Here is a 24,791-nt window from a genome sequence, read left to right as displayed (position 1 = left end):
ATCACATTTCCCATCACCAGTGATGTTAACTGATTTTAAAATGATGTCTGCTGGTTTGCACCGCTGTTTGTAATTAATAGGTAATTTGCGGAGAAATGCTTCGATACTATGTAAATATAGTATATCATTCTTCATATATTACCCAACAGTATTAGTGGCTGTTGATGATTCTTAGAACAAATTATTAATATAATGGTTGCAAAATGGTGATTTTCTAATGCCATCATCTTTATCATCACTGGGTTTTTTTTTGGTACTAAAGGCATTCAAACATACTTGGCTCTGTGATTTTTCAGTCTCTAGCAGACGCTAAGAAGAAAATAAGAAGACAGAATGTTCAGAAAAAAAGGAAACCACACTGACAGCATAAGTGGCAGGTTGTAGAGGAAAAGAGGGAAAAAAATATAATGATAAAATCTAAAAACTTAAAAAGCAGAGCAGTATGTGTGTGCCTCTAAGTTGAACACTTTAGGTCGTAGTCTATTTCTCATCTTGAGCGATAGAGGCATAAAAAGTCCCCACTGCAGAGGCAAATACTTAGCTTAAGAAATTACTCTAGACTGTTCTAACCCTTTGCTTTAAAGTTTATCCCACAGTTTTCATCGTGTTGATTTCATGTCCAGAATTTCTCTGTTGGATTTGGTTGGTTTGTATGACATATTGGTTTAGCCTCTTTCCAAGATGAAACATTTTGAATTTTACCTTGGGCTCCAGTCACTGTATCCCTTAGGTAAATAATGCCCACCTTGGGTTTCCCTGATGGCTCAGTGGTTAAGAATCTGCCTGCCAATGCAGGGGACATGGGTTCGAGCCTTGGTCCAGAAAGATACCACATGCCATGGAGCAACTAAGCCCGTGTGCCACAGCTACTGAGCCCGCGTGCCTAGAGCCTGTATTCCACAACAAGAAAAGCAACCGCAATGAGAAGCCCACTCACTGCAATGAAGAGTAGCTCCTGCTTGCCACAACTAGAGAAAGCCCGCGCACAGCAATGAAAACCCAATGCAGCCAAAAATAAATAAATAAAATAAATTTATAAAAAAAATAATGCCCACCTCTGTGCTTGAGATAGGAAACTTCAGCCTAAGCTTCTGTTTCCCTGGCTCTTGCTTACTTGGGAGATGAGATGCGAGAGAACCCACTGATGTCATTTAGTGAGAGGTTATATAAAATTATACCCTTTAGTAGCTTCTAAGGTCACCTAGAGGTCACTTTTATAGACCAGTATAATAGTTGACAAATTATGAATTATTAATAAGCAATATATTAATATATATTCACTAATGATTAATGATCAGTGAATTAATAGAAAATGACTCTGAGGCATTGAGAAGATATAAACACATGTTCACATAATTTATTTAATAAATAAGGAAAAAGTGTATCTATGAATAAGCAAAAATAGAATTATTATTTTATATGCTTTTACACTTAAAACATACTTAACACTTTTTGTCATTTTTTTTAACTTTCTTTTTATGCAGCAGGTTCTTATTATTTAACTGTTTTATAAATATTAGTGTATACATGTCAATCCCAATCTCCCAATTCATCCCACCCACACACCCACCACTTTCCCCCTTGGTGTCAATATGTTTGTTCTCTACATCTGTGTCTCTATTTCTGCCCTGCAAACTGGCTCATCTGTACCATCTTTCTAAATTCCACATATATGCGTTAATATATGATATTTGTTTTTCTCTTTCTGACTTACTTCACTCTGTATGACAGTCTCTACAAATGACCCAATTTCGTTCCTTTTTATGGCTGAGTAATATTCCATTGTATATATGTACCACTTCTTCTTTATCCATGCGTCTGTTGATGGGCATTTAGGTTGCTTCCATGACCTGGCTATTGTAAATGGTGCTGCAATGAACATTGGGGTGCATGTGTCTTTTTGAATTATGGTTCTCTCTGGATATATGCCCAGGAGTGGGATTGCTAGATCATATGGTAATTCTATTTTTAGTTTTTTAAGGAACCTCCATACCGTTCTCCATAGTGGCTGTATCAATTTACATTCCCACCAACAGTGCAAGAGGGTTCCCTTTTCTTCACACCCTCTCCAGCGTTTGTTGTTTGTAGATGTTCTGATGATGCCCATTCTAACTGGTGTGAGGTGATACCTCATTGTAGTTTTGATTTGCATTTCTCTAATAATTAGTGATGTTGAGCAGCTTTTCATGTGCTTCTTGGCTATCTGTATATCTTCTTTGGAGAAATGTCTATTTAGGTCTTCTGCCCATTTTTTGATTGGGTTGTTTGTTTTTTTTAATATTGAACTGCATGAGCTGTTTATATATTTTGGAGATTAATCCTTTGCCCATTGATTCATTTGCAAATATCTTCTCCCATTCTGAGGGTTGTCTTTTCATCTTGTTTATGGTTTCCTTTGCTGTGCAAAGGCTTTGAAGTTTCATTAGGTCCCATTTGTTTATTTCTGTTTTTACTTCCATTACTCTAGGAGGTGGATCAAAAAAGATCTTGCTGAGATTTATGTCAAAGAGTGTTCTTCCTATGTTTTCCTCTAAGAGTTTTATAGTGTCTGACCTTACATTTAGGTCTCTAATCCGTTTTGAGTTTATTTTTGTGTATGGTGTTAGGGAGTGTTCTAATTTCATTCTTTTACATGTAGCTGTCCAGTTTTCTCAGCACCACTTATTGAAGAGGCTGTCTTTTCTCCATTGTATATCCTTGCCTCCTTTGTCATAGATTATTTGGCCATAGGTGTGTGGGTTTATCTCTGGGCTTTCTATCCTGTTCCATTGGTCTATGTTTCTGTTTTTGTGCCAGTACTATATTGTCTTGATTACCTTAGCTTTGTAATATAGTCTGAAGTCAGGGAGTCTGATTCCTCCAGCTCCATTGTCTTATCTCAAGACTGCTTTGGCTTTGGGGTCTTTTGTGTCTCCATACAAATTTTAAGATTTTTTGTTCTAGTTCTGTGAAAAACGCCATTGGTAGTTTGATAGGGGTTGCATTGAATCTGTAGATTGCTTTGGGTAGTATAGTGTATGTTTCATTTGAGTTATTGTATTGCTCATCTCTGTTTGTTTGTTCTTTAATTCTCCTAGATCTTTGTTAAACATTTCTTGCACCTTCTTGATCTTTGCCTCCATTCTTTTTCCGAGGTCTTGAATCATCTTCACTATCATTATTCTGAATTCTTTTTCTGGAAGGTTGTCTATCTCCACGTCATTTAATTGTTTTTCTGGGGTTTTATCTTGTTCTTTCATCTTGTACATAGCCCTCTGCCTTTTCATTTTGTCTATTTTTCTCTGAATGTGGCTTTTGTTCTACAGGCTGCAGGTTTGTAGTTCTTGCTGCTGCTGTCAGCCCTCTGGTGGATGAGTCTATCTAAGAGGCTTGTGCCAGTTTCCTGATGGGAGGGACTGGTGTTGGGTAGAGCTGGGTGCTGCTCTGTTGGGCAGAGCTCAGTAAAACTTTAATTCGCTTGTCTGCTGATGGGTGGGGCTGGGTTCCTTCCCTGTTGGTTGTTTGGCCTGAGGCGACCCAACACTGGAGCCTACCTCGACTCTTTGGTGGGGCTAATGGCAGACTCTAGGAGGGCTCACACCAAGGAGTACTTCCCAGAACTTCTGCTGCCAGTGTCTTTGTCCCTGCAGTGAGCCACAGCCGCCCCCTGCCTCCACAGGAGACCCTCCAACACCAGCAGGTAGGTCTGGTTCAGTCTCCTATGAGGTCACTGCTCCTTCCCCTGGGTCCCGATGCACACATTACTTTGTGTGTGCCCTCCAAGAGTGGAGTCTCTGTTTTCCCCAGTCCTGTTGAAGTCTTGCAATCATATCCCACTAGCCTTCAAAGTCTGATTCTCTAGGAATTCCTCCTCCCATTGCCAGACCCCCAGGTTGGGAAACCAGATGTGGAGCTCAGAACCTTCACTCCAGTGGGTGAACTTCTGTGGTATGTGTTCTCCAGTTTGAGTCACCCACCCAGCAGTTATGGGATTTTATTTTATTGTGATTGCGGCCTTCCTACCATCTCACTGTGGCTTCTCCTTTGTCTTTGGATGTGGGGTATCTTTTTTGGTGAGTTCCAGTGTCTTCCTGTCAATGATTGTTCAGCATTTAGTTGTGATTCCAGTGCTGTAGCAAGAAGGAGTGAACGCATGTCATTCTACTCCACCATCTTGAACCACTCCTCCACTTTTTGTCATCTTTAATGTCTGTGGTATTCACCAAATAAACGAATAACTTAGTTAGCTAATCATATATGGTTGAATGTTCAGATTATTTCCAATTTTTCATAATTCTAAGTAATGTTGGGAAGAACAATTTATAAACAATATACTTATATATAGATAAGTTTATTTCCTTGAAACCCATAAATGTAGAATGTTTGAATTAAAGGGAATGGACAATTCAGAGGACTTTGTCTTACACTTCCAAAATACCCTTCAGAAAGATGCAGTCATTTGTGGTACCCCCAGCTATGTGAGTGTTAACATGATTTTATGTTTGTAATTTAATAACTAGGATATATTTTATTTCCATCACCAGTGAATTGTTTTCAAATGTTTGTTGGTATTTAATATCCCTTTTCATTTTTCTATTTATGTCTTTTCTCATTTTTGAATTCTTTTGTTTTTTTCTGTTAATGATTTATGAGAGTCAATATTAAGGAGATAAATACCTCCTTGCATCTGTACACATATTCTTTTATATCTGATAGTAGAATATTGAATTCTTCTTCCTGGATACTTCATAGGTTCAATATTAAGTATTTTATAATGTCTTGTTCCAGTTTTGAATAGGATATTTCCTTCCTTTATGTTTGTATTCATTTTATATATTTATATGCTATTGCTCTCACCAGTCACTCTCCTAAACTCTCATATTCATTTTAATAGTTCATGCAGTTGATTCTCATGAATTTTCTAGTAGACAATGATACTACCTGTGAATAGTAGTAAATACCTCTTTCTTTGCAATGTATTTTCCCTTTTCTCTTTATCTTATTTAATTGACTAACATTTCCAGAAAAATGCTAACTTATAGTAGTGATAATGAGCATCCTTTTTTTTTTTTTTTTTTTGACCACAGAGTGCAGTTTGCAAGCTTGTGGGCTCTTTCCCCAACCAGGGATTGAACCCAGGCCCTTGGCAGTGAAAGCACAGAGTCCTAACCACTGGACTGCCAGGGAATTCCCTCTTATTCCTGTCTTTAAATGGGTTGAAATTTAACACTGTTTTAATATTTAACCTTATAGTTTAAATTATGTGGAAACTTCAATTAGATAACCTAGAGCATACTTCTTCAATAACAAAAAAAGACCTCACTTTTAAATAAATTTTTAGAGAAATAATCTGAGCCATTCCTAGATTTGAAATGCTGAGTAAAATGCGAAAAAGCATTTTGTAGGATTCTCAAGCTTTTTGCATGACAAAAATTATGTATACTTATGGTCTATTTCTTTTTAAAATTAGGAAATATGGGTTGGATTTAATTAACATTTCCCATTCTTTTTAGGTAATTAAAGCATTAAGCCTAGTGCTCAGCATTTTAAAGAATCTTATGTACTTTATTATTTGTTGACTGCTTATTTTTACAAAAAAGATAGCTCAAAACTTTCAGTAAACTTGTAAAAATGGTCTGTAACCATTCACACTTGCTAAACGCAAAATGGTTTGAGTGGATATAGAACAAAACCCAAAGCAAAACAAAAGCAGAAACAAATTTATTGAATTTAGTCAACTGACTTTTTCTTTGTAATATATATTATTCTAAATGCCTATTTGGTTTAATTGCTCTTTATCACATCAGTACAGTTGGCTTTTGTTCAATGCTATGATCCCAGATGAAATGGAAATGTTCTTTTCACATTTTAAAAGGTGTTTTGAATTTTGTACGTATTTCCTCTTCTTTGAATATAATCCATTTAATTTTTATGTAGGAACATTAATATTTTCAAACAAGAAATGCAGAGAAATGAAATTGATGATCAACAGATTTGGGTTCAAAGAGCTAGTTTCCGGGCTTCCCTGGTGGTGCAGTGGTTGAGAGTCCACCTGCCAATGCAGGGGACACGGGTTCGTGCCCCGGTCCGGGAGGATCCCACATGCCGTGGAGCAGCTGGGCCCGTGAGCCATGGCCGCTGAGCCTGTGCCGCCGGAGCCTGTGCTCTGCAATGGGAGAGGCCACAACAGTGAGAGGCCCGTGTCCTGCAAAAAAAAAAAAAAAAAAAAAAAAAGAGCTAGTTTCCAGTTCTGCCATTTAGAACGTTTATTCATGAATGTTATGACTACCCCTACAATATAAATTGAGGTTCTAAAGAAAGTCCCTATTTGTATCATTCATGTTCTGTTTTTCTAAATATTTTAGTTGAGAAACAAGAAAATCACTGAAATAATGCTTCTAGGGTTATAAGCATCCAAATAGTAAAGGGTGTTTTGTTTATGAGAGTGTCCCTACATTTTTAACTGCCTTTCACTCTCAAGTTAGATCTAGGAAATTTGTATCTGACTGTAATTTTCCCCTTTAAACTATAGCGATCAACCTTTTGGCAGTGTTAGAAACTTGATTATTTGCAGTTTGTGTGCATTTTTAAGGCATTGCTTGCTCGGTTTTCCTCCTAGCCTCCTCCCTCCTTCCTCCTAGCCTCCTCCCTCCTTCCTATCCCTCTCCTTTTCTTCCTACCTTCCTTCGTATTTTTTTCTTTTGCTTCCCTTGCTCCAGATTTAAGCAATTTCAGAGACATAGTCTTAAAAGTAGCTAGGTTCTATAATATTAATTATATGTTTTCTATTATTGTCATATAGTGATTCAAAACCTTGGCAATTCATTGCAAGTGTGATGCTGATACAGAGTGGCCTGGGATGATGAGAGGGGAGGAGGAAGGGAGAGAGGGAGGGAGAAAGGGGAGAGAGAGGAGGAGAGAGAAAGAAGGAGGGAGGGACCGAGGGAAAGAGAATGAGAGATTGGAAAGCAGTGGGTCTAATTTATTTTATTTTATTTTTTATTTTTTTTAACATCTTTATTGGAGTATAATTGCTTTACAATGTTGCGTTAGTTTCTGCTTTATAACAAAGTGAATCAGCTATATACATATATCCCCATATCTCCTCCCTCTTGTGTCTCCCTCCCACCCTCCCTATCCCACCCCACTACGTGGTCACAAAGCACCTCATAGAATGAGTTTGGGAGTGTTCCTCCCTCTGCTAAATTTTGGAAGAGTTTGAGAAGGATAGGTGTTAGCTCTTCTTTAAATGTCTGATAGAATTCGCCTGTGAAGCCATCTGATCCTGGGCTTTTGTTTGTTGGAAGTTTTTAAATCACAGTTTCAATTTCAGTGCTTGTGATTGGTCTGTTTATATTTTCTATTTCTTCCTGGTTCAGTCTCGGCAGGTTGTGCTTGTAAGCTGGCATGCCATAGTGGAAAGTGCAGTGCACTAGGGGACCTGAGTTCCTGTGTGATGTAGGTAAGTCACTTCACCTGTTGGGGGCAGGAGGGTCACATCTATTAAAAAAACAGAGGCAGCAAGGACCTACTGTATAGCATAGGGAACCGTATTTAATATCTTGTAATAGCCTATAATGGAAAAGACATATATATATATGTATATATATATATATATATATATATATAAAATATGTATGTATAATTGAATCACTTTGCTGTACACCTGAAATTAATACAACACTGTAAATCAACTATATTTCAATAATTTTTTTTTAAATGGAGGGAATTTTCATCTCTAAGATCACTAGAATATAAATTCCATCAGGACAAGAATTTTGTCTCTCTTGTCCTCTGATGTATCTCCAGCACCCAGAACAGTGTCTGGTACAGTGTAGATGCTCAATAAATAAATCTTGTTGAATGAGTGAGGTCATTTCCAACTCTACTGTTGAATAATAGTTTAATAATTGTTCAAGAAAAGACAGTAGCATGGCAATGGTAAATGTAAACTTTAGCTAATACAGGGTGTTTGCTTGCTCTCTCCTGACACACAGCCTCTAACATCTCTAAAGACAGTAGCTAAAGTGGTGCCCTGATAGGTGCCTAAGGATTTAGATCTCCTCGCCTTATGCTCCTATGAAAGAAAACCTCAGGAGACTTCCCTCATGGTGCAGTGGTTAAGAATCCACCTGCCAATGCAGGGGACATGGGTTAGAGCCCTGCTCTGGGAAGATCCCACATACTGCAGAGCAACTAAGCCCATGTGCCACAACTACTGAGCCTGCACTGTAGAGCCCGTGAGCCACAACTACCGAGCTCGTGTGCTACATCTACTGAAGCCCGCGTGCATAGAGCCCATGCTCCACAATAAGAGAAGCCACCTCAATGAGAAGCCTGCGCACTGCAACGAAGAGTAGCCCCTGCTCGCCACAACTAGAGAAAGCCCACGCGCAGCAATGAAGACCCAACACAGCCAAAAATAACTAAATAAATTAATAAATAAATAATTTAATTAATTAAAACAAAAAGAATCTGCCTGCCAATGCTGGGGACACTGGTTCGACCTCTGGTCTGGGAAGATCCCACATTCCATGGAACAACTAAGCCCGTGCACCACAACTACTGAAGCCTGCGTGCCTAGAGCTCGTGCTCTGCAACAAGGGAAGCCATCACAATGAGAAGCCCACACACCGCAATGAAGAGTAGCCCCTGCTCGCTGCAACTAGAGAAAGCCCGCGTACAGCAATGAAGACCCAACGCAGCCAAAAATAAATAAATAAATATATTAAATAAATAAAAGATTTGCTTTAAAGAAAAGAAAAAAGAAAACCTCAGGAAACCTCATTTCTAATCCTGGATTTCCCACTAGCTGCATGATTTTGGTTTTTTCACTTTCTTGGAAAAAAATTTTTTCTCATATGAAAAATGTCGTATTGGTTAGACTACTTTAATCATACATTTATTCATCCATTCATTCTTTCAACATACATTTATGGAATGCCAGTTTGTGTAAGGGGTTGAAATGCATAAAGAAACTGATTTATCAGATCATTAAATTTCTAAAATTCTGTGACTGTACAAGTGTCTTTATAGGTACAGGCATTAAAAAGGAATCACTAAACTAAAACTATTTCCTGAGTTTGGCTTTATAATTTTTGATTATATTTTATTCCAAAAGGAAAAATTAGTTATTATATTTATATTAGGTACTTAGACTCCCACCTTTATTTTTTAATCAGAAGAAAAAATTAATTAAGATATTTCAGCTTAATTCTTCAGCAAGGACTAAGTCTTGATTCCAGTGAACGTTAGCTTTTCCTGCTGGATTTATTAGATGATGATTTTTTAAATATCTGATTTTAATAAACCCCAATATTATAAGCAGAAGCTTTAATAAATACCACCATGTATTTCTTCAAGTTTTCTTTTTTCTCACCTCAGCATAGAAAAGAAATACTGGCATTTTCTAAAATGTTCTCGCCTGGCTGATTCTGTGTGAATATAAAATGGTTATAATTTGCCATACTTTTGTGGTTTATAAAAAGGGGGAAAATATGACTAATTTCTTGCAAGTACATGTGGCTTCTATATGGATATTTTGTGAGGATGGGAGTGATTGGCATGATCCATCTCTGACCCACAGACCCTTTCGTTATATCTGAATGGCTGTACCTTGATGTTCTTATCTGGTGTCAGTTATTGCACTGTGTTCTCACTCTCCTTTTTGACCTAACAGATGCATGAACTTGTAAGTTCAAACTGAGCCGTTATGTTTTAGAATGTCACATCACAGCATGGTCTTCCTGCAGCTGCAATTGCTGCTTCCTGTCTGTTGGCTGCAACACCATGTTGCTTGAGTTTGGACATCAGTGGGTTCTTGGTGTTTGTGCTACTGCCAGGGTGGGCCAGACATTCAGCAAATGGTTTCGTAATGAGATTGGATTCCTTTGCTTAAAGTTGTCCATACTTTTGACTTCTGACTTGCTTTTGTTTAAAGAAAGAGTTATTTGTATTTAGACAAAGAGAAATCATATATTACTTCAGGTGTTTGACTTAGAGATTCACTTGGAAAGCCTAGGGATGGGTGCTATGTTTTGGAGAAGCTAATGGTCAATTTTTAAATTGATCAGGATTCATGATAGGAGCACCTTGGTGCCTTCATTGACTGTATAAATATTTTTTATTGTCAGTTTCCAGTCTAGAGCTATTCTAGTGGTGTGGGAGATAGATGAATGAACTTAATGAGGACCCAAATTTGACAAAGCGATTAATATAAAAGAAGACAAATCCTATATGTAATTAACTATAAATACAAGATTGAAAAATATAAGTGATAGAAGAGAGGTACATGTAAGTGCTCAAAACGTTCAGAGGATGAAGAAATAACTTCTAGTTAAGGGGCCAGAGGAGGCATAGAGGAAGGACACTAGAGTTTGATTTTGGACTTTAAGTAGGTGTTGAGGTTGCAATCCAGATGGGGAATAATGTGAGCAAAGGTACAGAAATAAGGAAATCCTTGGTTTATACTGCGATCAATGACTAAAAGTAAGGTAGTCTTACCACTAAACTATTAAGTGTTGGAAAAGAAGCCTTACTGGTTTTGTAGCTGTGTTTTGGCATTTCTTCCTTTTTAAAATTTATTTATTTATTTTTGGCTGTGTTGGGTTTTTGCTGCTGCACGCGGGCTTTCCCTAGTTGCGGCGAGCGGGCTTCTCACTGTGCTGGCTTCTCTTGTTGCAGAGCACGGGCTCTAGGAGTGCAGGCTTCAGTAGATGCAGCATGCGAGCTCAGTAGTTGCGGCACACGGGTCATAGAGTGCGCAGATTTCAGTAGTTGTGGCACGCGGGGTCAGTGGTTGTGGCTTATGGGCTCTGGAGTGCAGACTCAGTAGCTGTGGCGCACAGGCTTAGTTGCTCCACAGCATGTGGGATCTCCCCAGACTGGTGCTCGAACCCATGTCCCCTTCACTGGCAGGCGGATTCTTAACCACTGTACCACCAGGGAAGTCCCTTTTTTTTTTTTTTTTTTTTTTTTGGCATTTCTTCATTTTAAAAATACACCAGAACTCAAACACTGGAAACATTCAACCTCTGAAATGCCAGACCTGAGCTCAAATTTTCCTCCAGTCCTAGAAAGAGCAGTTTCTTCTGTTCAAGTTTGATTTTTCACTTGTCATCTTCCTTCTATTTCCTTCTGCTTTCTCTGAAATGATAACCTTATTCTATTAGCTGAGCTCTTTTGTTTTTTTTTTATTTCTAATGGCTCATCTACATTTTATTTCTAATGGCTCATCTAAAGCCTCTCCCAATGTAAAAATAAAACAGATTCCTGTGTCTATGGCTTTCACTTTCTCTTCTTTCTTTAAAGGTAAATTTACCAAGTGTCTTATTTACTTGCTGTCTCCATTTTCTTCCCTATATTTACTCCTCAACTCCCTGCAACCTGATTCCCTTACTCATGACTCCATTCAAAGTGCCTGGCCAGTGGAAATTAGGTGGAAATATTGCATGCAGTGTTCAGAAAGCACTCTTACAGGAAAGGGGTATTCCTTCTATCTTTCCTTCATGCTTGCTGGAATGCAGGTATGATGGCTGGAGCTCAAGCAATTATCTTGGCCTATGAAGTAATGGCCATGGCTTGAGAATGATGGAGCAGCCCATGGAAGGAGCCTATATTCCTCATGACTTTGAGAAGCTACTCTAGCTGCCCTGAACTGTTTGCCTTTGGAAAGAGAAATAAATTTCTTTTTATTTAACCTGCTGTTATTTTGGATTTTCTGTCACTTTTTTTAGCTACACCAACTTCTAAGTAACATAATGAGTAATGTTAAGCATTTTTATAAGGCTTATAATATTACTTATGCACCAGTGATTCCCAAATCCAGGTCACTGTCTTTCTCCTGAACTTCAGTTGATTCAGGATTTCCTGCTGAATTTATCCTCATGTATACCTATGCACATCTCAAATTCAGCGTGTTTAAAGATGAAGTTATTTTTTCTAATTCCCTTCCTATGTTTTCAATCTCAGTTAATGTGACCCAGAACAGACACTAAACAGGAATTATGAACTTGACCACCCCCTGAACTTTAACTGTCCTCTCTTCTTAATCTTTATTATTACAGACTTACTTTAGACCCTAATCATCATTCTCTTGCAATACTTCTATAATCTTCTAACTAATCTTTCTACTTCAAATCTTGTCACATCTCTAATCCATTTACTAATCTGTCACCACAGTTGTATTTCTGAATAGAAATCTGTTTTTTCTGAAAGAAATACTATCTTGCTTAAAATTCTTCCATGGCTTTACCTTACCGACTAGATGAAGTAGAATCTTCCTAGCATGGCATGCAAGGCCCTCCATGAACTGTCTCCTGCCTACTTTCCCAGCTTTATCTCTACCAAATTGCCTTTCTGTTGCACATTATTCTTTCAGTATTTTTTCCCTGCCTTGGTTACCTTTTCCCCATCTTCAGTTCTATATTTAGACTTTCTAAAAATTTATTGAAGTATAGTTGATTTACAATGTTGTGTTAGTTTCTGCTGTACAACAATGTGTATAATATATATATATACATTCTTTTTAAAATATTTTTTCCATTATTGTTTATCACAGGATATTGAATATAGTTCCCTGTACTATACAGTAGGACCTTGTTGTTTATCTATTCTATATATAATAGTTTGCATCTGCTAATCCTAAACTCCCAATCCATCCCTCCCCCACCTCTCTCCCCCTTGGCAACCACCAGTCTGTTCTCTATGTCTGTGAGTCTTTTTCTGTTTCATGGGTAACTTCATTTTGTCATATTTTAGATTCCACATATAAGTAATATCATATGGTATTTGTCTAGATTTAGACTTTTAATTGAATAATAGTATACACAGTTCAATTTTTATGTCCTTTCTGAAGACTTTTCTCACCAGCCCCAGGGAGAATTGACCATTCTCTCAGGTCTGCCTCACTTCACTCTCAGACTTGTATACTAATATCCATAACACTGGAAGATAATTGAGAGAAGAGAGTTGGTTATATGCATCTTTGCATCCTCAACCCTTACCAAGGTACCTGACAGAAGTATGTACCTAATAAATGTTTATTATATTAATTAATTGAGTGGATAATAGTAGCATTAGAAATGAGAAGTAAATTTTAATTAGAGGCATATGAAAGAGGGAAAATCAGCAGGGTTTAGTCACTGATTGGATGAGGGAGGTAAGGGAAAGAGAAAGGCCCAAGATTACCCTGCTATTTTAAGCCTCAATAATGAGAGGTTATGGTTATATACTAGGAAAATATGGAATGCAGGGAGGAATAAGTTTGGAATGGAAGCTGAGATCTGTTTTGGGCATCTTAACTTTGATATGCTAGTGGTATAGACAGGTGAGAATTGGTTGAAAATTTCCTGGAGTGTCATTAGATTCCCTGCACAACTAAAACATCCTCTCACTGGATTATTAACGGACATCACAGGATGTAATTGGTCAGTTTAGGCTGAGAGGAAACACTAGGAACCACAAGATTCACAAGACTGAAGAAACACGAGGCAGGATTCAGGTATGGACCAGGAAACAGGCATCATTGGGAATAAACAGTCTGGTTTCTTCCATCATGTAGGGCTCTCTGCCACTATATCAGATTCACATGTGTAGCCACTATGCCTCAGATGTTTTATGTCAAAAGAGACTGTTGTAGTTTCAAACAATTGCTTATATCTGATCCCAAGACACTTGATAACTAACCTCTAAACCTTTCTGTCAATAGCGAGTATAAAGGATTTGCTAAAAGTCCCCCTCTCCTAATATGAATAAATTCGTGTATCAAAAAGTTATTGCAAAAACTTGACAATGCAATCATAAGATGAGAACCAGAAACATCAAGAAAACCACAGATTGCTAGTTAGTGCTTCAGTTGCACTTGTTTCTGGCAAAAAATGCTAAAATAATTAAAAAAAAAATAGAGATCATCATAGTAATATTATTCTCCAGATTTTTTTAAGAAAGAAAAAAGGAAAACAAAGAAGCAAATAATCCCAGTTTAGCTCCTAGGAATTATTCACAGAGACTTTTGCAGCAGCCTGCCAGGAAAATCTCTTCTCAGAATTATTGTCACTTTTTCATGAGAATATCTGAAAAATCAATCTCCAAGTTGAGCCAGAATTCAATAAATGAATTCAGTGAATTAAATGTTTACTTAGCATGCTAAATCCCGAGGATAAAAATGAAAAGAGACACATTCCCTGACTTCAGGGAACTCACAGTTTAATGAAGGAATTCTATACCTAGGTTTAGAAATATTTTTAAAGCCAATCTTATCTCAAGAAGACACTTGCAGAAGGGCAATTATGCACACATATAACAGAATTGTGAACTTTGTGTTCAGAGCCCAGTAGTCTCGGAGTACTTACTATACCAAATGACATGAAAACTCCTCTGACTCTTGAATTGTTATCTTTTGGGAAGTTCATTGATCCATATCCAAGAGAATTCCTGAGTTGAGATCCCAGCCTTACTAGAGGGTTAGCAAGAACAGCAGTTCCAAATAACTGGAAAAAGTCTAGATTCATGTTACCAAATAGACCATGTACTATTGGTAGGACAGAGTTCTGGGTAAATTTTGAAGCAAAGATACATGTTCCAGGGAGCCATAGTTTCTGAAGTTCACAGTCTAGTGATTTGTTAGATATTTTGGATTAGCCGGATAAATGAGCTGCATATCTTGATTAGCTGGTTAACTCCACCAGGAGTTAGATATATGTTTTGAGATAATCATACGTTATTGCCATCCAACATGCTCTAAGGATTATTTATTTTCTTTCTTTTTTTTTCAACTGGTACTCAAGATATTTTATTTTAGCATATGGCTAGAGTTTGATTTCATCTATCTTGTCACTTGATGAGGCAAGTTGCCTTTGTCCCCGTGCATTGTAGCCGATGCAGTGTCTCTACTTATAAGACATTAAAGGGTATGTCTCACTTTAAATATATTAAAAGAAACTCCAATTATACAATTTAAGATTTTTAATATCAGCCTTTGGTTGAATCTCTCTTGGATTAATGTTTACTGGAGGTCAAAAAGAATGGTTAACTATCTATATTGACTGCAGAGAAAGCTACCGTTCATTCTAACCTACATTTGTAGCTTTTTAGGAAGGTATTCCTGGCAATTGCTGCAGTTGGCTTCTTCAAATTTAATGGGAACCAAGATTCAGAACTGGTTTTGAGGGACCAGTGGGAAGAGTCTGGAAAATAGCCATTGGTTAAGCTGAACCTGGCCCAGATACTTTAAAGCCTTGCGGATATATTTAGATAAGGATTATTTCTTAACTTATCAAGTCACTGTCAGAGGAGGAGGCCAGAATCAAAGAGGAGATGAGGATCAGAAAGGTCAGAGCAAATCAAGCACAGAGCATTGCTAGGTGTCAGGCAATAAGCTGGGCATAAGAACAAGGTTTGAGGAGTGCGTAAGTACCATTTATTGAGGCATTTTCCTAAGTTCTGAACACATCACCTTGTTTATTTTCACTTTGCCTTATTTTTTAAAAAAAATTTACTAGTGATAAATTGAGTTAGAGTGGTTAAATAATTTGCCCAAATTCCATAACTAAAAATTGGTGTCAGTGAGATTCAAACCTAAATCTGCTTGCCACCAGAACCATTGCTCTTAACCAAGAATTCTGAACTGTCAAAAAGTTGAACGTGTGATCTGGAACACAGTAGATTGTAATGACTTATATGGGAATGGAATCTTAAAAAGAGTGGGTATATGTATATATGTATAACTGATTCACTTTGCTGTATAGCAGAAACTAACACAACATTGTAAATCAAGTATACTCCAATAAAAATGAATTTAAAAAATAAAATAAAACAGAAAAATAAGAATCAGACTGATGAGCCAATTCAAGGGTCTAAGAGAAAAGCGTTAGGAGAGGAAAGAGGAACACCTTGCATACTTCAGGCATAGAGTCTGGGAGGGTAGAGGAGAGGCAAATCGACGATAACATGGAGAGTTTCTGGGGTGTTAAATATCTCTTCCGCTTAACTTGCAGGTTAACATCTGCTAAAGATTTTTCTTTTTATAGTTGTGGTTTGAATTATTAATGTGATTCTGATACTGTGATTGGGAGTTATTGAAACTAGAATTTGGGGGCATAGGGAAAAATACAATCTTTACCTGAATGGGAAATGTCAAGATAGCTTTATAGTAACTCAATGGGTTTTCTTCTGGGGGAGGTGGGGGGAGGACTATAGCAAGTAATTGTATTATAAGTTCTGGATCTTAAGAAGGAATTTCTGTAGTCATCTAAATAAGATTTCACTTTCAGAATTAAATCTGTGTATGGACAGGATTGCATTCTGTACCTTTCAATTTTCATCAGGTTCTGGTTTCATGTCTTATTTCCTTTGAAGAAGGTGATTATGGGACAGTATCCATGTTATCATATGGATCGGTGCCCGGCCCATTAGAAATATTGTCCTGACACCCTGCAAAACTTATTTTATTGAATATAGAAATGTTTGCATGTTTCAACATGCACGATGAGCCAGTGTAGGTAGGAGATACATAGATGTCTTTCATTATGGGATTATCGTTTCATAGTGCTCACCACTTCTCTCAGATTGCATCAGCCCTAAGAAACTTCCGTGTGTTGTTTGCATTTAACTGCTTGTTTACATTTCACAGCAATGATTTTTGTTACTGTTGCTTTTTTTAAACTCTAAAATATTCCAGCTTTTGTTATGATATTTCTTGCCCTCCTAGGAGCACTATCTGGATTACACACCTATGCACATCCCTAGATGTTTTAGAGATGACAATTCTGCTACTGGTGATCACTATCAGTATGTCCTTGCTAATAGGATATAAACTTCCAATACTTTGTAGATTCCTGTGTTCCTGTAGATTCCTGTGTTAGGAATAGAATGGTGAGCAAGATAGACTGGCTCTGTGTACGTCACCTCTGTCATATTTCTTTATTCTTCTTGGACTCAAAGTTGATGCTTAATGAAGCTTGGACAAATAATTGGTTGCATTGAACTGGGGGAGGTCTACAATCACTATATAATCTATCAGTTATCCATATAGGTGTAGGTTGTGGCTGAAACTATTCTATGCAGTGACTAGTCCAATGTTTCTCAAAGGGTGGGTTTCTTGCACTATCTGCATTAGGATCCCCTGGGATGCTTAATAAAAATGTAGATTTTCTGCTCTTTCCCCAAAGGTGTGGTGCAGTGCTTGGAATTTGCACATTAACAAGCTCTTCACTTGATTCCATCGCACCTCAATAACTATGATACTAGGCAATATTTATTGAGTACTTATTATACCAGGCATTATGTTAAGCACCATATATATATATATATATATATATATATATATATATATATATAATTTAATTCTCATAACAACCTATGATATAGGGTCTTTTTGTTGCTATTAGGAGAGGACTCTAAAGCACAGAGACATTAAGAAATTTTTAGAACCACTAGTGATTCTATCTGAAGGGAGCAGAATATGCCACCCTAAAATATGCCATTTTGGCATATTGATTATTTTGAATTAAAGTTACTTAAGAAGCAGCCAGTGCAAAAAAGGCACTCTGACCCTCCTTTGTCCTTCTGAAAGCAGGAAATAAATCTCCTATGTGAAAGGTACCCTCCCTGTACCAGGAGAGTAGAAGGCATTCTTCTCACCAGAGACAGGGAATTTAGGGCCATGAAGGCTGTATAAACAAACCTTGCTACTTCTTAACTAATTTACTACCTGAAGCCCAAACTTGTTTGTCTTGTCAGTTCTTCACAAATTCATTGTTTCTTTGTCTAAAAGGTGTAAAAGCCGCCTGCTTTGGGTGCTTCTTTGAATGTCATATTTCTGTGAGCTCTCTCGTACATATGAAACTAAATTGGTTTTTCTCCTGTTTATGTATTTTGTCAATTTAATTATTAGACCAGCCAAAGAATCTAGAAGGGAAGAAAGGAGAAGTCTTCCCCCCTTACAGATCCCTTTGGTTGAATTTACTTGGTATCAAATTATTCAGGTAGTTCATTCAAAAATTCAGTAAGCCTGACCACTTTGGTGTCAAATAGATATGCTGCTTATCTCAAAGATCAGAGCCCCATCCTCCAGTGCTTCTATTATGAGAGGCTGCGAGTGACAACAATCTTGTCAGTGGGAAGTCTATAGTAGGGTCTGATGATTTGTGTATTTACTGACCTTTTCTACCTTTCTTAACACCCTAAAAAGAAGGTAATGAAAAACTGCTGGGATATTTTCAGCAAGTAGGATTTGGGTTCCTTCTGCACGCAGGTGCTTTCTTTCAGATGTGTATGCTCTTAAGAAGTTTAAACTGTTAGTGATCAAATGGAGTAAAATAGGGTACTTGCCCAACATCTTATCATATATGTTGCTGAGTAATCAGACCAAAAGATAATTGAAAAAACAGATTGCCAGTTCTTAATTATTGATATTTTAAGGCAGTAGGGTATAATGGAAATGACACTTGATTCTGTGGCTCTGTGACCTTGGGAGGACAGTTGATTTGAGGATCAGAGATGAGATCATAGTTGTTATATATGAGATTGATCCCTAAAGCTTAGATCAGTTTCTAGTTCCATCTGCATACAGCACCCAAAAAGGGAAGTATTCAGAGTCCTCCCCTTTGCATATAGAGAAGACTAGTACAACATTTTAATGTGTCTCATTAACAAAGGACACATGTTGAATTGGAAGCAGATTTGATTAAAGGATGGAAAGAAGGGAGAAAGGAAACACCATGCCTGCTAATCTCTCTCATTAAGTATAGAATTCATTAGAAAGGAATTCGTGGAAAAAATAATTTAAGGGTATACATTGATAAAATCATTTGGTGATGTGCTCTTCATTTTGACTAAGAACAGCTGTAATTACCAAATTGATTAAGAATAGCTATAGGGGCTTCCCTGGTGGCGCAGTGGTTGAGAGTCTGCCTGCTAATGCAGGGGACACGGGTTCGAGCCCTGGTCTGGGAGGATCCCTCATGCCGCGGAGCAACTGGGCCCGTGAGCCACAAGTACTGAGCCTGCGCGTCTGGAGCCTGTGCTCCGCAACAAGAGAGGCCGTGATAGTGAGAGGCCCGCGCACCGCGATGAAGAGTGGCCCCCTCTTGCCACAACTAGAGAAAGCCCTCGCACAGAAACGAAGACCCAACACAGCAAAAATAAAAAATAAATAAATGAGGCAGAAGGAAATAACTGCCCTTTAAAACAGATTAAAAAAATATTAAAAAAAAAAGAATAGCTATAATCTAGGTTCCTTGCACAATAAAGTATGAATTGCTAAACTGTCCCTTATTTATTCTTGCTTGTTGTATCTTCATAAAAATAATTCCCTATGTATGCTGATCAGATCTTGGAGTTCTTTGGGATATTTTAGGTTTGTTATTTGGATAGTTATTTAATTTAGAAAGATTAAATCAAGAAAATTTTACTCTACCCTGATTGTTAGTGCCTGGGAAATTAAATGCACTAAGAAATGAAAGTCATTTTTGTCTTAATCAACATAACAGATAAGAGACAATGACATAGTAGCGTGAACTTTAAAAAATAAAATGAAGTATACTCTGTAAAAGTAAATTCAATTTGCAGAGTATGAAAACAAAATCATTAATATTGGTTTTTTTTTTGCATCTTTATTGGAGTATAATTGCTTTAAAATGGTGTGCTAGTTTCTGCTTTATAACAAAGTGAATCAGTTATACATATACATATGTTCCCATCTCTCTTCCCTCTTGCGTCTCCCTTCCTCCCACCCTCCTTATCCCACCACTCTAGGGGGTCACAAAGCTGAGCTCCCTCTGCTATGCGGCTGCTTCCCACTAGCTATCTATTTTACGTTTGGTAGTGTATATATATCCATGCCACTCTCTCGCTTTGTCACAGCTTACCCTTCCCCCTCCCCATATCCTCAAGTCCATTCTCTAGTAGGTCTGTGTCTTTATTCCTGTCTTACCCCTAGGTTCTTCATGACATTTTTTTTTTCTTAAATTCCATATATATGTGTTAGCATACGGTATTTGTCTTTCTCTTTCTGACTTACTTCCCTCTGTATGACAGACTCTAGGTCTATCCACCTCATTACAAATAGCTCAATTTCGTTTCTTTTTATGGCTGAGTAATATTCCATTGTATATATGTGCCACATCTTCTTTATCCATTCATCTGATGATGGAAACTTAGGTTGTTTCCATGTCCGGGCAATTGTAAATAGAGCTGCAATGAACATTTTGGTACATGACTCTCTGTGAATTATGGTTTTCTCAGGGTATATGCCCAGTAGTGGGATTTCTGGGTCCTATGGTAGTTCTATTTGTAGTTTCTAAAGGAACCTCCATACTGTTCTACACAGTGGCTGTATCAATTTACATTCCCACAAACAGTGCAAGAGAGTTCCCTTTTCTCCACACCCTCTCCAGCATTTATTGTTTCTAGATTTTTTGATGATGGCCATTCTAACTGGTGTGAGATGATATCTCATTGTAGTTTTGATTTGCATTTCTCTAATGATTAATGATGTTGAGCATTCTTTCATGTGTGTGTTGGCAGTCTGTATATCTTCTTTAAAGAAATGTCTATTTAGGTCTTCTGCCCATTTTTGGATTGCATTGTTTGTTTTTTTGTTATTGAGCTGCATGAGCTGCTTGTAAATTTTGGAAATTAATCCTCTGTCAGTTGCTTCATTTGCAAATATTTTCTCCCATTCTGAGGGTTGTCTTTTGGTCTTGTTTATGGTTTCCTTTGCTGTGCAAAAGCTTTGAAGTTTCATTAGGTCCCATTTGTTTATTTTTGTTTTTATTTCCATTTGTCTAGGAGGTGGGTCAAAAAGGATCTTGCTGTGATTTATGTCATGGAGTGTCCTGCCTATGTTTTCCTCTAAGAGTTTGATAGTTTCTGGCCTTACATTTAGGTCTTTAATCCATTTTGAGCTTATTTTTGTGTATGGTGTTAGAGAGTGATCTAATCTCATACTTTTGCATATACCCGTCCAGTTTTCCCAGCACCACTTATTGAAGAGGCTGCCCTTTCTTCACTGTACATTCCTGCCTCCTTTATCAAAGATAAGGTGACCATATGTGCGTGGGCTTATCTCTGTACTTTCTATCCTGTTCCATTGATCTATCTTTCTCTTTTTGTACCAGTACCAAACTGTCTTCATTACTGTAGCTTTGTAGTATAGTCTGAAGTCAGGGAGCGTGATTCCGCCAGCTCCGTTTTTCGTTCTCAAGATTGCTTTGGCTATTCGGGGTCTTTTGTGTTTCCATACAAATTGTGAAATTTTTTGTTCTAGTTCTGTGAAAAAGGCCAGTGGTAGTTTGATAGGGATTGCATTGAATCTGTAGATTGCTCTGGGAAGTAGAGTCATTTTCACAATGTTGATTCTTCCAATCCAAGAACATGGTATATCTCTCCATCTATTTGAATCATCTTTAATTTCTTTCATCAGTGTCTTATAATTTTCTGCATACAGGTCTTTTGTCTCCTTACGTAGGTTTATTCCTAGATATTATATTCGTTTTGTTGCAATGGTAAATGGGAGTGTTTTCTTGATTTCACTTTCAGATTTTTCATCATTAGTGTATAGGAATGCCAGAGATTTCTGTGCATTAAATTTGTATCCTGCTACTTTACCAAATTCATTAATTAGCTCTAGTAGTTTTCTGGTAGCATCTTTAGGATTCTCTATGTATAGTATCATTTCATCTGCAAACAGTGACAGCTTTACTTCTTTTCTGATTTGGATTCCTTTATTTCCTTTTCTTCCCTGATTTCTGTGGCTAATACTTCCAAAACTATGTTGAATAAGAGTGGTGAGAGTAGGCAACCTTGTCTTGTTCCTGATCTTAGTGGGAATGCATTCAGTTTTTCACCATTGAGGATGATGGTTGCTGTGAGCTTGTCATATGTGGCCTTTATTATGTTGAGGAAAGTTCCCTCTATCCCTACTTTCTGGAGAGTTTTTATCATAAATGGGTGTTGAATTTTGTCAAAAGCTTTCTCTGCATTTATTGTGATGGTCATATGTTTTTTCTCCTTCAATTTGTTAGTATGGTGTATCACGATTGATTTGCATATATTGAAGAATCCTTGCATTCCTGGAATAAACCCCACTTGATCATGGTGTGTGATCCTTTTAATGTGCTGTTGGATTCTGTTTGCTAGTATTTTGTTGAGGATTTTTGCATCTATGTTCATCAGTGATATTGGCCTGTAGTTTTCTTTCTTTGTGACATCTTTGTCTGGTTTTGGTATCAAGGTGATGGTGGCCTCGTAGAATGAGTTTGGGAGTGTTCCTCCCTCTGCTATATGTTGGAAGAGTTTGAGAAGGATAGGTGTTAGCTTTTCTCTAAATGTTTGATAGAATTCGCCTGTGAAGCCATCTGATCCTGGGCTTTTGTTTGTTGGCAGATTTTTATTCACAGTTTCAATTTCAGTACTTGTGATTGTTCTGTTCATATTTTCTATTTCTTCCTGATTCAGTCTTGGCAGGTTTTGCATTTCTAAGAATTTGTCCATTTCTTCCAGGTTGTCCATTTTATTGGCATAGAGTTGCTTGTAGTAATCTCTCATGATTTTTTGTATTTCTGCAGTGTCATGTTGTTACTTCCCCTTTTTCATTTCTAATTCTACTACTTTGAGTCTTCTCCTTCGTTTTCTTGATGAGTCTGGCTAATGGTTTATCAATTTTGTTTATCTTCTCAAAGAACCAGCTTTTAGTTTTATTGATCTTTGCTATTGTTTCCTTCATTTGTTTTTCATTTATTTCTGATCTGATCTTTATGATTTCTTTCCTTCTGCTAACTTTGGAGTTTTTTGGTTCTTCTTTCTCTAATTGCTTTAGGTGCAAGTTTAGGTTGTTCATTCGAAATGTTTCCCGTTTCTTAAGGTAGGATTGTATTGCTTTAAGCTTTCCTCTTAGAACTGCTTTTGCTGTATCCCATAGGTTTTGGGTCATCGTGTCTCCATTGTCATTTGTTTCTAGGTATTTTTTGATTTCCTCTTTGATTTCTTCAGTGATCACTTCGTTATTAAGTAGTGTATTGTTTAGCCTCCATGTGTTTTTATTTTTTACAGATCTTTTCCTGTAATTGATATCTAGTCTCATAGTGTTGTGGTCAGAAAAGATACTTGATACAATTTCATTTTTTTAAAATTTACCAAGGCTTGATTTGTGACCCAAGATATGATCTATCCTGGAGAATGTTTCATTAACACTAGAGAAAAATGTGTATTCTGTTGTTTTTCATGGAATGTCCTATAAATATCAATTAAGTCCATCTTTTTTAATGTATCATGTAAAGCTTGTGTTTCCTTATTTATTTTCATTTTGGATGATCTGCCCACTGGTGAAAGTGGGGTGTTAAAGTCCCCTACTATGAATGTGTTACTGTCGATTTCCCCTTTTATGCCTGTTGGTATTTGCCTATGTATTGAGGTGCTCCTATGTTGGGTGCATAAATATTTACCATTGTTATATCTTCTTCTTGGATCGATCCCTTGATCATTATGTAGTGTCCTTCATGTCTCTTCTAATAGTCTTTATTTTAACGTCTATTTTGCCTGATATGAGAATTGCTATTCCAGCTTTCTTTTGGTTTCCATTTGCATGGAATATCTTTTTCCATACCCTCACTTTCATTCTGTATGTGTCTTTAGGTCTGGCATGGGTCTCTTGTAGAAAGCATATATATGGGTCTTGTTTTTGTATCCATTCAGCCAGTCTGTGTCTTTCGGTGGGAGCATTTAATCCATTTACATTTAAAGTAATTATCAATATGTATGTTCCTATTCCCATTTTCTTAATTGGTTTGGGTTTATTGTTATAGGTCTTTTCCTTCTCTTGTGTTTCTTGCCTAGAGAAGTTCCTTTAGCATTTGTTGTAAAGCTGGTTTGGTGGTGCTGAACTCTCTCAGCTTTTGCTTGTCTGTAAAGGTTTTAATTTCTCCATCAAATCTGAATGAGATCCTTGCTGGGTAGAGTAATCTTGGTTGTAGGTTTTTCTCCTTCATCACTTTAAATATGTCCTGCCAGTCCCTTCTGGCTTGCAGAGTTTCTGCTGAAAGTTCAGCTGTTAACCTTATGGGGATTCCCTTGTGTGTTATTTGTTGTTTTTCCCTTGCTGCTTTTAATATGTTTTCTGTGTATTTAATTTTTGACAGTTTGATTAATATGTGTCTTGGCATGTTTCTCCTTGGATTTATCCTGTATGGGACTCTCTGTGCTTCCTGGACTTGATTAACTATTTCCTTTCCCATATTAGGGAAGTTTTCAACTATAATCTCTTCAAATATTTTCTCAGTCCCTTTCTTTTCCTCTTCTTCTTCTGGAACCCCTATAGTTCGAATGTTGGTACATCTGATGTTGTCCCAGAGGTCTCTGAGACTGTCTTTAGTTCTTTTCATTCTTTTCTCTTTATTCTGCTCTGCAGTAGTTATTTCCACTATTTTATCTTCCAGGTCACTTATCCGTTCTTCTGCCTCAGTTATTCTGCTATTGATCCCTTCTAGAGTATTTTTAATTTCATTTATTGTGTTTTTCATCTTTGCTTGTTTCATCTTTAGTTCTTCTAGCTCCTTGTTAAATGTTTCTTGCATTTTCTCTATTCTGTTTCCAAGATTTTGGATCATCTTTACTATCATTACTCTGAATTCTTTTCACGTAGACTGCCTATTTCCTCTTCATTTGTTAGGTCTGGTGCATTTTTATCTTGCTCCTTCATCTGCTGTGTGTTTTTCTGACTTCTCATTTTGCTTATCTTAATGTGTTTGGGGTCTCCTTTTTGCAGGCTGCAGGTTCGTAGTTCCTGTTGTTTTTGTTGTCTGTCCCTAGTGGCT

The 24,791-nt window shown here is 37.2% G+C and overlaps 1 long non-coding RNA gene across 3 annotated transcripts in view; it reads left to right on the top strand.

Annotated features, from left to right (window-relative positions):
• Positions 1-24,791, top strand: part of LOC307180738 — a 734,518-nt gene that overhangs the window by 443,464 nt on the left and 266,263 nt on the right. Inside the window, exon 3 of one of the 3 annotated variants that reach the window (XR_013825768.1) lies at positions 7,359-7,441. The exons of the other annotated variants lie outside the window; for them this stretch is intronic. This is a non-coding gene — a long non-coding RNA (uncharacterized lncRNA). The remainder of the gene's footprint in view (positions 1-7,358; positions 7,442-24,791) is intronic. 3 annotated transcript variants of the gene reach the window in all.

Source organism: Stenella coeruleoalba (genome assembly GCF_951394435.1).
Source record: "Stenella coeruleoalba genome assembly, chromosome: X".
Classification (NCBI taxonomy): domain Eukaryota; kingdom Metazoa; phylum Chordata; class Mammalia; order Artiodactyla; family Delphinidae; genus Stenella; species Stenella coeruleoalba.
This window is presented reverse-complemented; position numbering and strand designations above follow the sequence as displayed.